This window comes from Rhinolophus sinicus, chromosome 16, assembly GCF_057876585.1.
Source record: "Rhinolophus sinicus isolate RSI-liver-muscle chromosome 16, RSI-T2T, whole genome shotgun sequence".
Classification (NCBI taxonomy): Eukaryota; Metazoa; Chordata; class Mammalia; order Chiroptera; family Rhinolophidae; genus Rhinolophus; species Rhinolophus sinicus.
In genome coordinates, this window is record NC_142516.1 from 134,493,843 (window position 1) to 134,504,829 (window position 10,987).

Here is a 10,987-nt window from a genome sequence, read left to right on the forward strand (position 1 = left end):
CCATCCAAGAATGTTAATCAATATATTGATGTCACCCTCTAATGATATTCACTCGTCCATTTATTCCTTCGTGTTTGTAGAGGTGAGGAAGGGGTTTATCCCAGCCTCTGTTCACTTATTAGTGAATGTTATCAAATAGCTAATATTTATGTAGCATTTACTATGTGCCAGGCATGACTTAAGCACCTTATGTATATCAACACATTTATTTTCCAAACAACTCCACATGAGGCAAAGTGAAGGCTGATGATTACATTGTGAAGGCCCTAATTCTCCCCCTCTCACCACTCCCATGCCTCTGCAATGTGTCTTGGCAGCTGCTCCCGTGAAGAAGGGATGGAGCATCTTCCCTACCGCTTGGATCTGGGTCAACCCTGTGACTTACTTTGGCCAACAGAGCAGTGGAAGTGACTGTGCCAGATGCCAAGAGGCCCTGCATGCTTTCCCTCTCCACACCATGAAAACAAGCCCAGGTCGGCTCGCTGGAGAAGGATCCGATGTCTGTCAACTAATGGCTAGCCTACCCCAGAAACAGAGCTGCCTACTTATCCCATAGCTGACCTCAAACAAATGAGAAAGCCTCCGTCAGACCAGAAAAGCTGACCAGAACAGCCCAGCTCAAATTGCCAACCTGCAAATTATAAACTAAGTTAATAAATGATTATTGTCTTAAGCTACTAAGTTTCAACATGGTTTGTTAGCTAAAGGACACAGGTAGGTACAATAATAATAGTGTATTGTTATTAGTTTCTCATTGTATATATGAAGAAACTGAGGCCCAGAGGGGTTTAGTAATACCCCAAGGTGATAGAGCTGAAAAGTGTCAGGGCCAGGAATTCAACGTAAGGAATCTGGCTCCAGAATCCATTCTCATAACCACCACTATATCTGGCCTCTCAATCACTTCCACAAAAAATCACAGAAAGATTGCTTATAAGATTGTCAATGACACCAAGCCAGGAGGGATGACTAATTACCACAGATGAGAGAATCAAGATTCAGAATACTCTCAACAGGCATCACCCAAAATCTATTGCTCTACAAGATAAAACTTCACAGGAAAAAAATAAAGTCCTGCATCTGAGTTTTTAAAACACCTAAAAAATAGGGGAGTCTTAACTTAAAAGCAGCTCATGTGAAAAATGAGCTCATGTGAAAAAGAGGGGTTTTAAAGAAATTAAACTGAGTGAAAATCAACTATGGAACGCCGCATTCACTAGGGTCTGTTGTCCAAGCCCTTGTTAAGGCAATAGTGCTGCCGTATGTGGCATGATTAGAGGGATGCTGATAAACCAGAACAGAACATGCCACACAAAAGTTCTACTACATGAGAAGGGAAGAATATTTCCGCTAACTGGGATGGGGAGGCGCACGAGTCCGTGAACTCTCAAAATACCTAACGATTTGTCAAAAAGTTGCAGAGGAAGTAGATTACTTCTTTGATAGTTTGGGGAGAAGATAGGGATCAGTGATTAGAAGTCTAACAGTTTTATTGGGTGGAAGAAGAAATACTTTTCTCTTTTTTCCCATTGCCCCTCCCAGCCTGTTCTCTGGACCTGTCCTTTCCCACCTCTCGATGAAATCTCCAGCAGGTCCCATAGTTTTCTGGACCCTTTCAATCATACCATGAAAACAGTTTTATTTCACTCATTAAAATATCCCTCCAGCATAACATCAACACTCCAAGCTCAGCTAAACTTGAGGCTTCTCTCCTCCCCGAGCTTGGAAACCAACAGAGGGGGAGTTTGGGGAAGGAGGTATGGTTGGCTTAGTCCCACCTCCTTGCTCCATCTCTTTCCCCAGATTGTCAGTCACCATGTTTGATTCTTTCAAGGTCAAACCCAAGGGGAGAGGAGATTAGAGGAAAAGGACAAAGAGGCAGAGATGGTTGTAGGAGGTGGTAGTGCCCTCTTGGGGGCAGGACAACTCGGGGCTTCCTCCAGGAGTCAGCCTAGGCTACCATGACTGAGGCAAGGCATCTCTCCCATTCGCAGCTTAACAGCTTTCTTCTGGCCACCTACCCACCTATTGGGATCGCGCTGCCTGTCCAGGAGCTCCTCTTTCCTAGGATCCCTTTTCAGAGGACCCAGACGGGCTCCCTTCTGCACCATCACTGGATCCTTGGAAAACATGTCCCTGCAATGCACCATCAGAAAAGGCACAGCTCCCTTCCAACTCAGCCTCTTCTCTAGGTTACCAGGAGCGGGAAGCTACAGGCAGAGCCTCCATCCTTGACACATTACCGGTATGAGTTCCTCAAACTCCAAGGGACATACTGGAAGCGCTCAGGACAGTTTTCTTGAATTCCTTCTAATTTGGTTTGAGGGGAAAGGCCACAGCACTCCAATAATCCTTCAAAGAAAGAAGGTTCTCAGGCTGGCAGAGAGAAATGGATAATGAGCTAATGCAGATAGCACAGGTTTTACAATCTTCTTAATATGTCCACATAGGTAGTCAAGCAGCCAGCTCTAAGCTGCTGTTCTCAGCATTTAGAGCCGTGTGGCATTCTAAGAAATAGTTTCATTCTAACATACCATTATAGATGTTACAGGGGAACACATTTCCAGCCAGTAAAAGGTTATCTTTCTAACAAAGAAATGGGTCCAGATTATAAAGCTGTAGTCGAGCAGTCTCTAAAATTAGTGCTTAAGCAAACATTGTAGAGGAATTTCTGCAAAAAGGGGGAGATAGGCAGGTAACATATAATATCATCTTTCTCACTCTAGAATTCTATTATTTCTATAGCAGTGTCCACTCCCACACTTAAAAATTGTTGCTTTTTTTTTTTTTTTAAAAGTAATCCCAAAAAATGTCACGAAAGAGAATGCCATGCGGGGTCTCTGGTCCCGCTCCCTGAGGGTGGATACAGAGTATAGTGAGGCCAAACAGGAACACCCACGGAGCGATGGATAGGGGAGTCACACCACTACATTCTCGCTGGCGGCTGGGTTGGAGACACAGGAAGCAGGAGCCACATGATCCGCAACCTGCGGTCCGCTTCTCTGCCAACCAACCAACCCCCTAGTCTAGCCATGGCAGTTATATTAGTGGCTAATGGCTAACCGGTAATAGCTGATAGCCAACTAGTCACAGCTGATGGCCATCTACTTCCCGAGCCAGCACCTTTCCACGTGAGGCTGAGAGCCTGGAAACTGCTCTCTGGGACTCCCTCCCCACACTCCTCCCCTACAGGGTCTTGCCTCACAATCTACACGACAAGTGTCTTCTGCAAGGAGCCCTGTGCCATATTAGCGTATAGGCACCTACAGATGGAAAGAAATAGTAGTCATAGGAATCAACAATGGCAAATCCCTTCCATCTGGGAGGATACATGCCAGCTTTTTGTCCTGGAAAAGGAGGGTCGCCGCCACCAGCACCTTTCCCGGTTTGTGGTACCAGACCTTTATGGCAGTGCTTGGGGTCCCTTGCATAGTTTCAACATGTAACAGAACAGGGGACCCCATAATAGGCCATAGTGAGAGCACATAGGTTCCCTGCAAAATCATCCCGTTATCAGGACCTCTGTATACCACAGTCACTTGCGGGAGCCACTTGGTCACCACCCCTGGTGTCACTTGCAAAGCATGGATCAAACCAGCCCCCCATGTGGCGATCAGGCCCAACCACCGACAGTGGGGGCTTTTGACCTGCCAGGGCCAAGTCCATTGCTGCCGTTCCCCTGCTTTCAAGCATGTGGGTGCTGGCAGGAAAATGATTCCATTTCTGCCATAGCCTGGCTTTAACAGAGTCTCACTCGTGGTAACCTGTGACTGAATGGGAATAGCCATTCGATGTAGCAGAGTTTCTACTGGTGCAGGCCATCTGTCGTGCGGGAGACCCTGCTCGCTGCGCCATTTGTCATGCGGGGCGGCCTGCGGGGTCTCTGCTCCCGCTCCCCATACAAGAACGCAGGATATGGTGAGGCCAAAAAGGAACACCCACGGAGCCATAGGTAGGGGAGTCATACCACTATATTCTTGCTGGCGGCACTATACTCTCAATGGAGGCTGGATTCACACTGTCCGCAAACCGCCATCCACACTTGCCAGCCCAGCCGCCATCTTCTTGCTAGCCCCCATGCTTTCTCTCTTCTCTGCTAGCATAGCCACAGCAGTTATATTAGTGGCCAATGGCTCACTGGTTACAGCTGACAGCCAACTAGCCACAGCTGATGGCCATCCCATCATAGTTGATGGCCATTTACTACCTGAGCCAGCACCTGTCTATGTGAGGCCGAGAGCCTGGAAACTACTTTCTGGGGCTCTGCCCCCACACCATCCCTTCCGTGGTCTCTCATTCAGGATTCTCAAGACGTCCCACAGACGAGAGGCTCAGTCATGCATCGTGGGAGGGTGTTTTGACACTCGGAGGCCTTGCTTCAAAAGGCTATTATAGCATTCAATCATGCCAGCTGCTTGTGGATTGTACGGGGTATGAAACAACCATTGTATGTCCATCCTGACAGCCCAGCGCTGCACTTCTTGCCCCATAAAATGGGGCAATGTCACTTTCAATGACCTGGGGGCGCCCATAGAGGGTGCACAGCCATGTAAGAGTGACCACTGTATGCCGCTGATCTGCAGCTGGACACAGACAAGCAAACATCAATCCCATAGCAGTGTCCACTGCTGTGAACACATACATCGCATTGCGGGCCTTAGGCAGGGGTCCAATGTAATCCACTTGCCAAGGAGAATATAGTGGTATGACCCCCCATCTATGACTCCATTGGTGTTCCTTTGTGGCCTCACCATATCCTGCGTTCTTGTATGGGGAGCGGGACCAGAGACCCCACATGACAGAGCGTGTAAGATTATGCAGCACACATGGTATTCAGAAGTGCTCAGGGGAACTCAAAAGAAGGAAAGTTCTTGATAGGGTAGAGTTTAGTTAGGAAGGATTTCTCTGCTATTGTTGTACTTATCCCACAATTTATTTTTTTTTTAGCATTAGTATATTACATTTTACTAGTGGATTTTAAAATTGACAGTCATCAAATAATTTTCAATCCCTGTTGATCTACTGGTTATCCCACAATTTTAAAGAAATTTGTTTCTGGTATTCTTCACTGCTAGGCTGCAAATAGCTCACAGGTGTCGTTTAACCATTACTGTATCCCAAGGCTTGGCATGGTAACTGGCATGGCATAGGTGTCAATAAAGATCAGGTAGGTGAGGCTGTCCACAGCATTTAAGGCTGCAGTGGCCCAGTCCTGCACCAGGAATAGTAACCAAGGGCTGCATGCACAGGCGGTGACACGTAGGACATAAGACAATAATTGCAAGACACTGTTGGTTATAAGATGCACCCCAATTTCAGAAAGAACATCGTAATTTTTAGCTGGAGACTTTATTAGAAAAGAAAGGACAGTCAAAGAAATCTTTGCTCCTTCCACATCCCCTTTTTTCTGACCAGAAAGGAAATTCCAATTAGGCAAGATTGCTTGTCATTTGATGTATCACCAACCCTTCATTCTTGTAGAAGCCTTTGGGTATCTCCATGTGATTCTCCATGGTTGCCAAGTAGGTTGGTGCTTTAGGCATTCATCTAAATTAAGCCCAACCCTCAGAAATCAGAGAAACCTACTGTAAGATTTTAAATTTAGAGGTTATAGGGCCCAGGTAATAACCACAGCTGGACTTCAAATTGCTTTATCGGCTATGTTTTCACTCTCTTTAAAATACCTATGGGAGAGAAGTGACATCAGCAAAATGTCAGAATAGGAATTTTCTACCATCTTCCTTCCAAAGAACACAAATTTTGACAATCACCCATGGACAAGGGTGTCTTTGGGGAAGTCTGGGAGTCCCGCAGAGAAGTTCCAGCACACCATTGGAGAGAAAGAAAAAAAATCCAAAGTTGGATGCATTGAAGAGGATAAGAGGAACACCTTTGCTTTACCAGCATTACTGCATCTCCCCCCACCCCCAAGGAGTCACAGAAAGTGCCAAGAGAGACCTTCTTGGCCTGTGATTTCTCTTTCAGGGGAAAGTGATAGTGAGCGAGCACCCAGCTTTCCCAGATCTGTGGGCAAACAGGCCCACATTTTTCTCACCCCTCCAGAATACTGAAGTGTGCTTCATGACAAGGTGAGGTTGGACAGCTATGACTCTCAGAGGGCATCGAAGGGAAACAGACTCCATCAGGTTATCCTGCTCACAAACCACTGGGGACACCATACCCGTGGATCCCTCAACTCACCTATAGGCACCCCCAGTGCTCTACACACCTCACCCACACACACGGTGGCTGGTTTCCTGTGCACACCTCCAAGGGCAGAAAGTGCAAACCTTTGCAGATAGCTACTGAACACCTGCAGAAAGCTAGCCTGAATCTGCGGGATTGGGAGAAAGTATACAAACTTGAGCATTCAACACCACCCTATAGAAAGCAAACAGAAGGTTGTCAGCACTCAGTCTGGCTTTGCCAGACTGAGAGAAGGCAGACAATTAAGAATTTTCCCCCAAGAAAAAACAAGAAGTGTGAAGCAGGCATATCCATGGAAAGTCTAACAAAGCTTTAGAATCCCTGGCAGGGCTGAGTAAAAGGTAATTCTCTCCTGAAGGAAGTCAGTAAAGACTGCAAAAAGTCACTCCTTCTTACAACATAAGGCTTCAAGACACATAAAAAATCAAGGAAACATGACGCTACCAAAAGAAAACAATAATTTTCCAGTAACCAACCCCCAATAAAATGGAGATCTATGTTTTGCCTAACAAAGAATTCAAAATAGTTTTTTAAGTAAGTTCAGTTAACTACAAGAAGACACAGAAAAAATTTCAATAAAATCATAAAAATAATATATGATCAAAATGAGTTCAAGAGAGAGACAAAAATCATAAAAAAGAACCAAGCAGAGACTCTAAAGCTGAAGAAGACAATTAATTAAATTTAAAAAAAAATAGAGAGAGCAATAGAGAGCATCAACAATAGACTTGATCAAGCCAAAGAAATAATCAGTGAACTCACAGACAAGTCATTTGAAATTACACAGTTAGAGGAGAACAAATCAAAAAAGAATAAAAAAGAGTGGAGAAAGCTTATCTGAATTATAGGATACTATCAAGTGAAACAATCTATGCATTATTAGAGTCCCAGAAGAAGAAAGGAAGAAAGGGACAGAAAGTTTATTTAAAGAAATAATGGCTGAGAACTTACAAAATAGGGGAGAAATCTGAATAGCCAAATTCATGAAGTTCATGTGCCCAAAAAGATTCAACCCCAAAAGATCTTCTCCAAGACCATTATAATTAAACAGTCTAAAATCAAACACAAAGAGATAATCCTAACACAGCAAGAGAAAAACATTATTATTATTTTTTTTTTTTTTTTTTTACATACAAGGGAACCTCCATAAGGCTATCAGAAGATTTCTAAGCAAAAACCTTGCAGGCCAGGAGAAAGTAAGATGATATATACAGTGCTGAAAGACCAAAAAACCTGCCAACAAAAAATACTTTACACAGCAAAGCTGTCCTTCAGATGAAGGACACATAAAGAATTTCCCAGAAAAACAAAAGCTAAGGGAATAGACATGCCTTACAAGAAATTTTGAAAAGAGTTCTTCAGACTGAAATGGAAGAGTGTTAATTAGTAACATGAAATCATGTGAAAATACAAAACACACCCATAAAGTTAAACATATACTCAAGTTCAGAATACTCTAATACTGTAAGATGGTGTGTAAATCACTTAACTTGAGTATAAATGTTAAAGTACAAAAGTGTTAAAAATTACTATAGCTACAATAATTTGTTAATGGCTACATAAGGTAAAAAGATGTAAATTGTGACATCAAAAATTTTAAATGTGGGTGGGGGAGTAAAGGGGTAGACCTTTTTATGTGATCAAAGTTAAATTGTTATCAACTTAAAATAGACTGTAATATCTATAAGACTTGTTAAGTAAGCTTCAGGTTAACCACAAAGCAAAATCCTACAGTAGATACACAGAAGATAAAGAGAAGGCAAACAAAGCATACCAATATGGAAAATCAATTCACAAAAGAAAGTGAAATAGGAACAAAGGTACTTCAAAACAGCCAGAAAACATTTAACAAGATGGCATTAGTAAGTCCTTACCTTTCAGTAATTACTTTAAGTGTAAATGGTTTAAATTCTCCAATCAAAAAGCATACAGTGGCTAGGTGGATATATATTTAAAAAGATATAATTATATGTGCCTACAAGAGATTCACTTCAGCTTTAAGGACACACATAGGCTCAAAGTGAAGGGATGAAAACAGATATTCCATGCAAATGGAAACCAAGAGAACAGGGGGAGCTATACCTATATCAGACAAAATAGACTTTAAGTTAAAAACTGTAACAAGTGCAAAAGAAGGTCATTATATGATGATAGAGGGGTCAATTCATCAAGAGGCTATGACAATCATAAAAATATATGCACCCAACATTGGAGCACCTAAATATATTAAGCAAATACTAACATATCTGAAGGGAAAACTAAACAATACAAAAATTGTATAAAGAACTCACACAGCTCAATAACAAATAATAATAATAATCTGATTTAAAAGTGGGCAAAAGACCTTAATACACATTTTTCCAAAGAAGATATACTGTCAACAGGTATGAGGAAAGTTGCTCAGCATCCCTAATCATCCAGGAAATGCAAATCAAAACCACAATGAGATATCAACTCACACTTGTCAGAATGTCTTTTATCATAAAGACAACAGATACCAAGTGGTAGTGAGGATATGGAAAAAGGGAACCCCTGTACACAGTTGGTGGGAATATAAATTGGTACAAACACTATGGGAAATAGTATCGAGATTCCTCAAAAAATTAAAAATAGAACTACTACATAATTCAGCAATCCTACTTCTGGGTACCCATCCGAAGGAAATTCAATCAGTATTTCCAAGCGATATCTGTATTCCTGTGTCATTGCAGCTTTATTCAAAATAACCAAAATATGGAAATAATCAAAGCATCCATCAGTGGATAAATGGGTCAAGAAAATGCTATATATATTTAAAAGCATATGTTCATTATATATGTATATATCTCTATAACATGTATGTATGTACATACATGTATATCTTTCAGGAAAACAACTCTTAGAAGATTACTGAGTCAGTAAGGAAACATCAACTTCAGGGACAAACACTAGTAGACATTTAATGAAAAACAGGATCAGATGATGGAACACAGTAAAAAATTCAGAAATAGACACACACAACTGATGTTTGGCACAGGCACCAAGGCAATGCAGTGGGTAAAGGAGAGTCTTTTCAACAAATGGTGCTGGAACAATCAGATAACCATATAAGGGAAAATGAACTTCAATCCATACCTGTGGTAGGTGGGATAATGCCCTCCCCAAAATGTCCACACCCTCATCCCCCAAAACCCATGAGTATGTTAAGAGAATGAAAAGACAAAAGACGGACTAGGAAAAAAATATTAACAAATCATATATTTGACATAAGACTTTTCTCTAGAATATATAAAGAACTCTCAACACTCAGTAATAGCAAAACAAACATAAACAAAAAAATGGCAAAAGATTTGGACACTTTACCAAAGAAGGTATGTGAATGGCAAATAAATACATGGAAAGATGTTCAAAAGCATTAGTCACAGAAAAATGAAAGTTATAACCACAAGGAGATATAACACAAGTGCTGGTAACCATACGGAGCAACTGGAATTCTCATACACTGCTTATAGGAATGTACAATGGTACAACTTTGAAAAATAGTTTGGCAGTTTTCTAAAACGTTATCCTATGACCCAGCCATTCTACTCCAACGTATTTGCCCAAGAGAAATGAAAACATGTCTGTACAAAGACTTTTAGATGAATGTCCAATAGCAGCTTTATTTGTAATAGCCCCAAACTGTAACTCAAATGTCCATCAACAGGTGAGTGAATAAACAAACTGTTGGATGCTCATGTAATGGAATACTATCCAGCAATGAAAAGGAAGGAATTCTTGATAACACAACAATGGATGAATCTCAAAACAGTCTGTGTGAAAGAAGTCAGACAAAAAGAGCAAATACTGTATGATTCATTGTTTATACAATTTAAGGAAATGCAAACTAAAGTATAGTGACAGAAAGCAGATCAGTGCCTGGGGAAAGGGGCTGGAGAGGGGCAGGAAGGAGGCATTACAAAGGAGCATGAGGAGCCTTTTGAAAGTGATAAATGTTCACTATCTTGGGTTTTATGGTTGAATACACATGTCAGAACTTATCAATTTGTCCACTTTAAATATTGTTTATTGCATGCTATTTTTGCCTCCATAAAGCTCTTTTTAAAATAAGAGAAAATTTTAGAAATATAGAGAAGGCAGGATCAGACAGTGGTGCTAACAACTTTTATTAGCCACCAGCAGATAAGGGTAAGGTCGGGTTCTTTGACTGCCTTGCAAAAGTATGCTGAGTTAAGTGAGGGCACCAGGGGGCATGGAGAGAAGCGGAACTGCTTGTTCTCTCAGGTAAGCTGAGGGGTGTCGGCTGGGGTACTACATGAAAATCTCTGGTGGAGGAGGAACGATAACACCTCACAGAAGAGTTGGAGGAGGGAAGGATGCTTGACAGTGTAGCCCGGGAAGGTTCTTCGTCCTCCCTTACTTCCGCCCTGTTGTCAAATGGATCCCCAGTAGCCTGGTTTGTATTTTTAAATTTGTGTGAGCAGCTTGTTTCGTACAGATACAATTGGGTGGTATCCCAACAGTGAAAGTAAGCCCTTAGAATCACCGATCAGAAATTATCTCGTTACCATCAGTAGAGAAATGACGTAACCGGGAAATCCCACGTCTCAAACTTCCGCAACCTCCGGTCGGACCCAGCTCCCGCAGTTCTTCCCCGCCCCTCCCTCCACCCCGCCCGGCCCTTTCCTGCAGGATCGGCTCCTCGGGGCGGGGCGGGAAGCCGACCCGGCCCGGGCCCCGCCCACGGCGCGCGTCCCCGCACCGCAGCGCGCAACCCAGGCAGAGTCGCTTTACGGCCAGA

At 42.6% G+C, this 10,987-nt stretch overlaps 1 long non-coding RNA gene across 5 annotated transcripts in view; it reads right to left on the minus strand.

Moving 5' to 3' along the window:
* LOC141571033 (uncharacterized) overlaps positions 1-10,869 on the minus strand; it is a 98,027-nt gene extending 87,158 nt beyond the window's left edge. For all 5 annotated transcript variants that reach the window (XR_016019486.1, XR_016019485.1, XR_012495508.2 and 2 more), the window contains exon 1: positions 10,755-10,869. This is a non-coding gene — a long non-coding RNA (uncharacterized LOC141571033). The remainder of the gene's footprint in view (positions 1-10,754) is intronic.
* Positions 10,870-10,987: the final 118 nt, after the last annotated feature.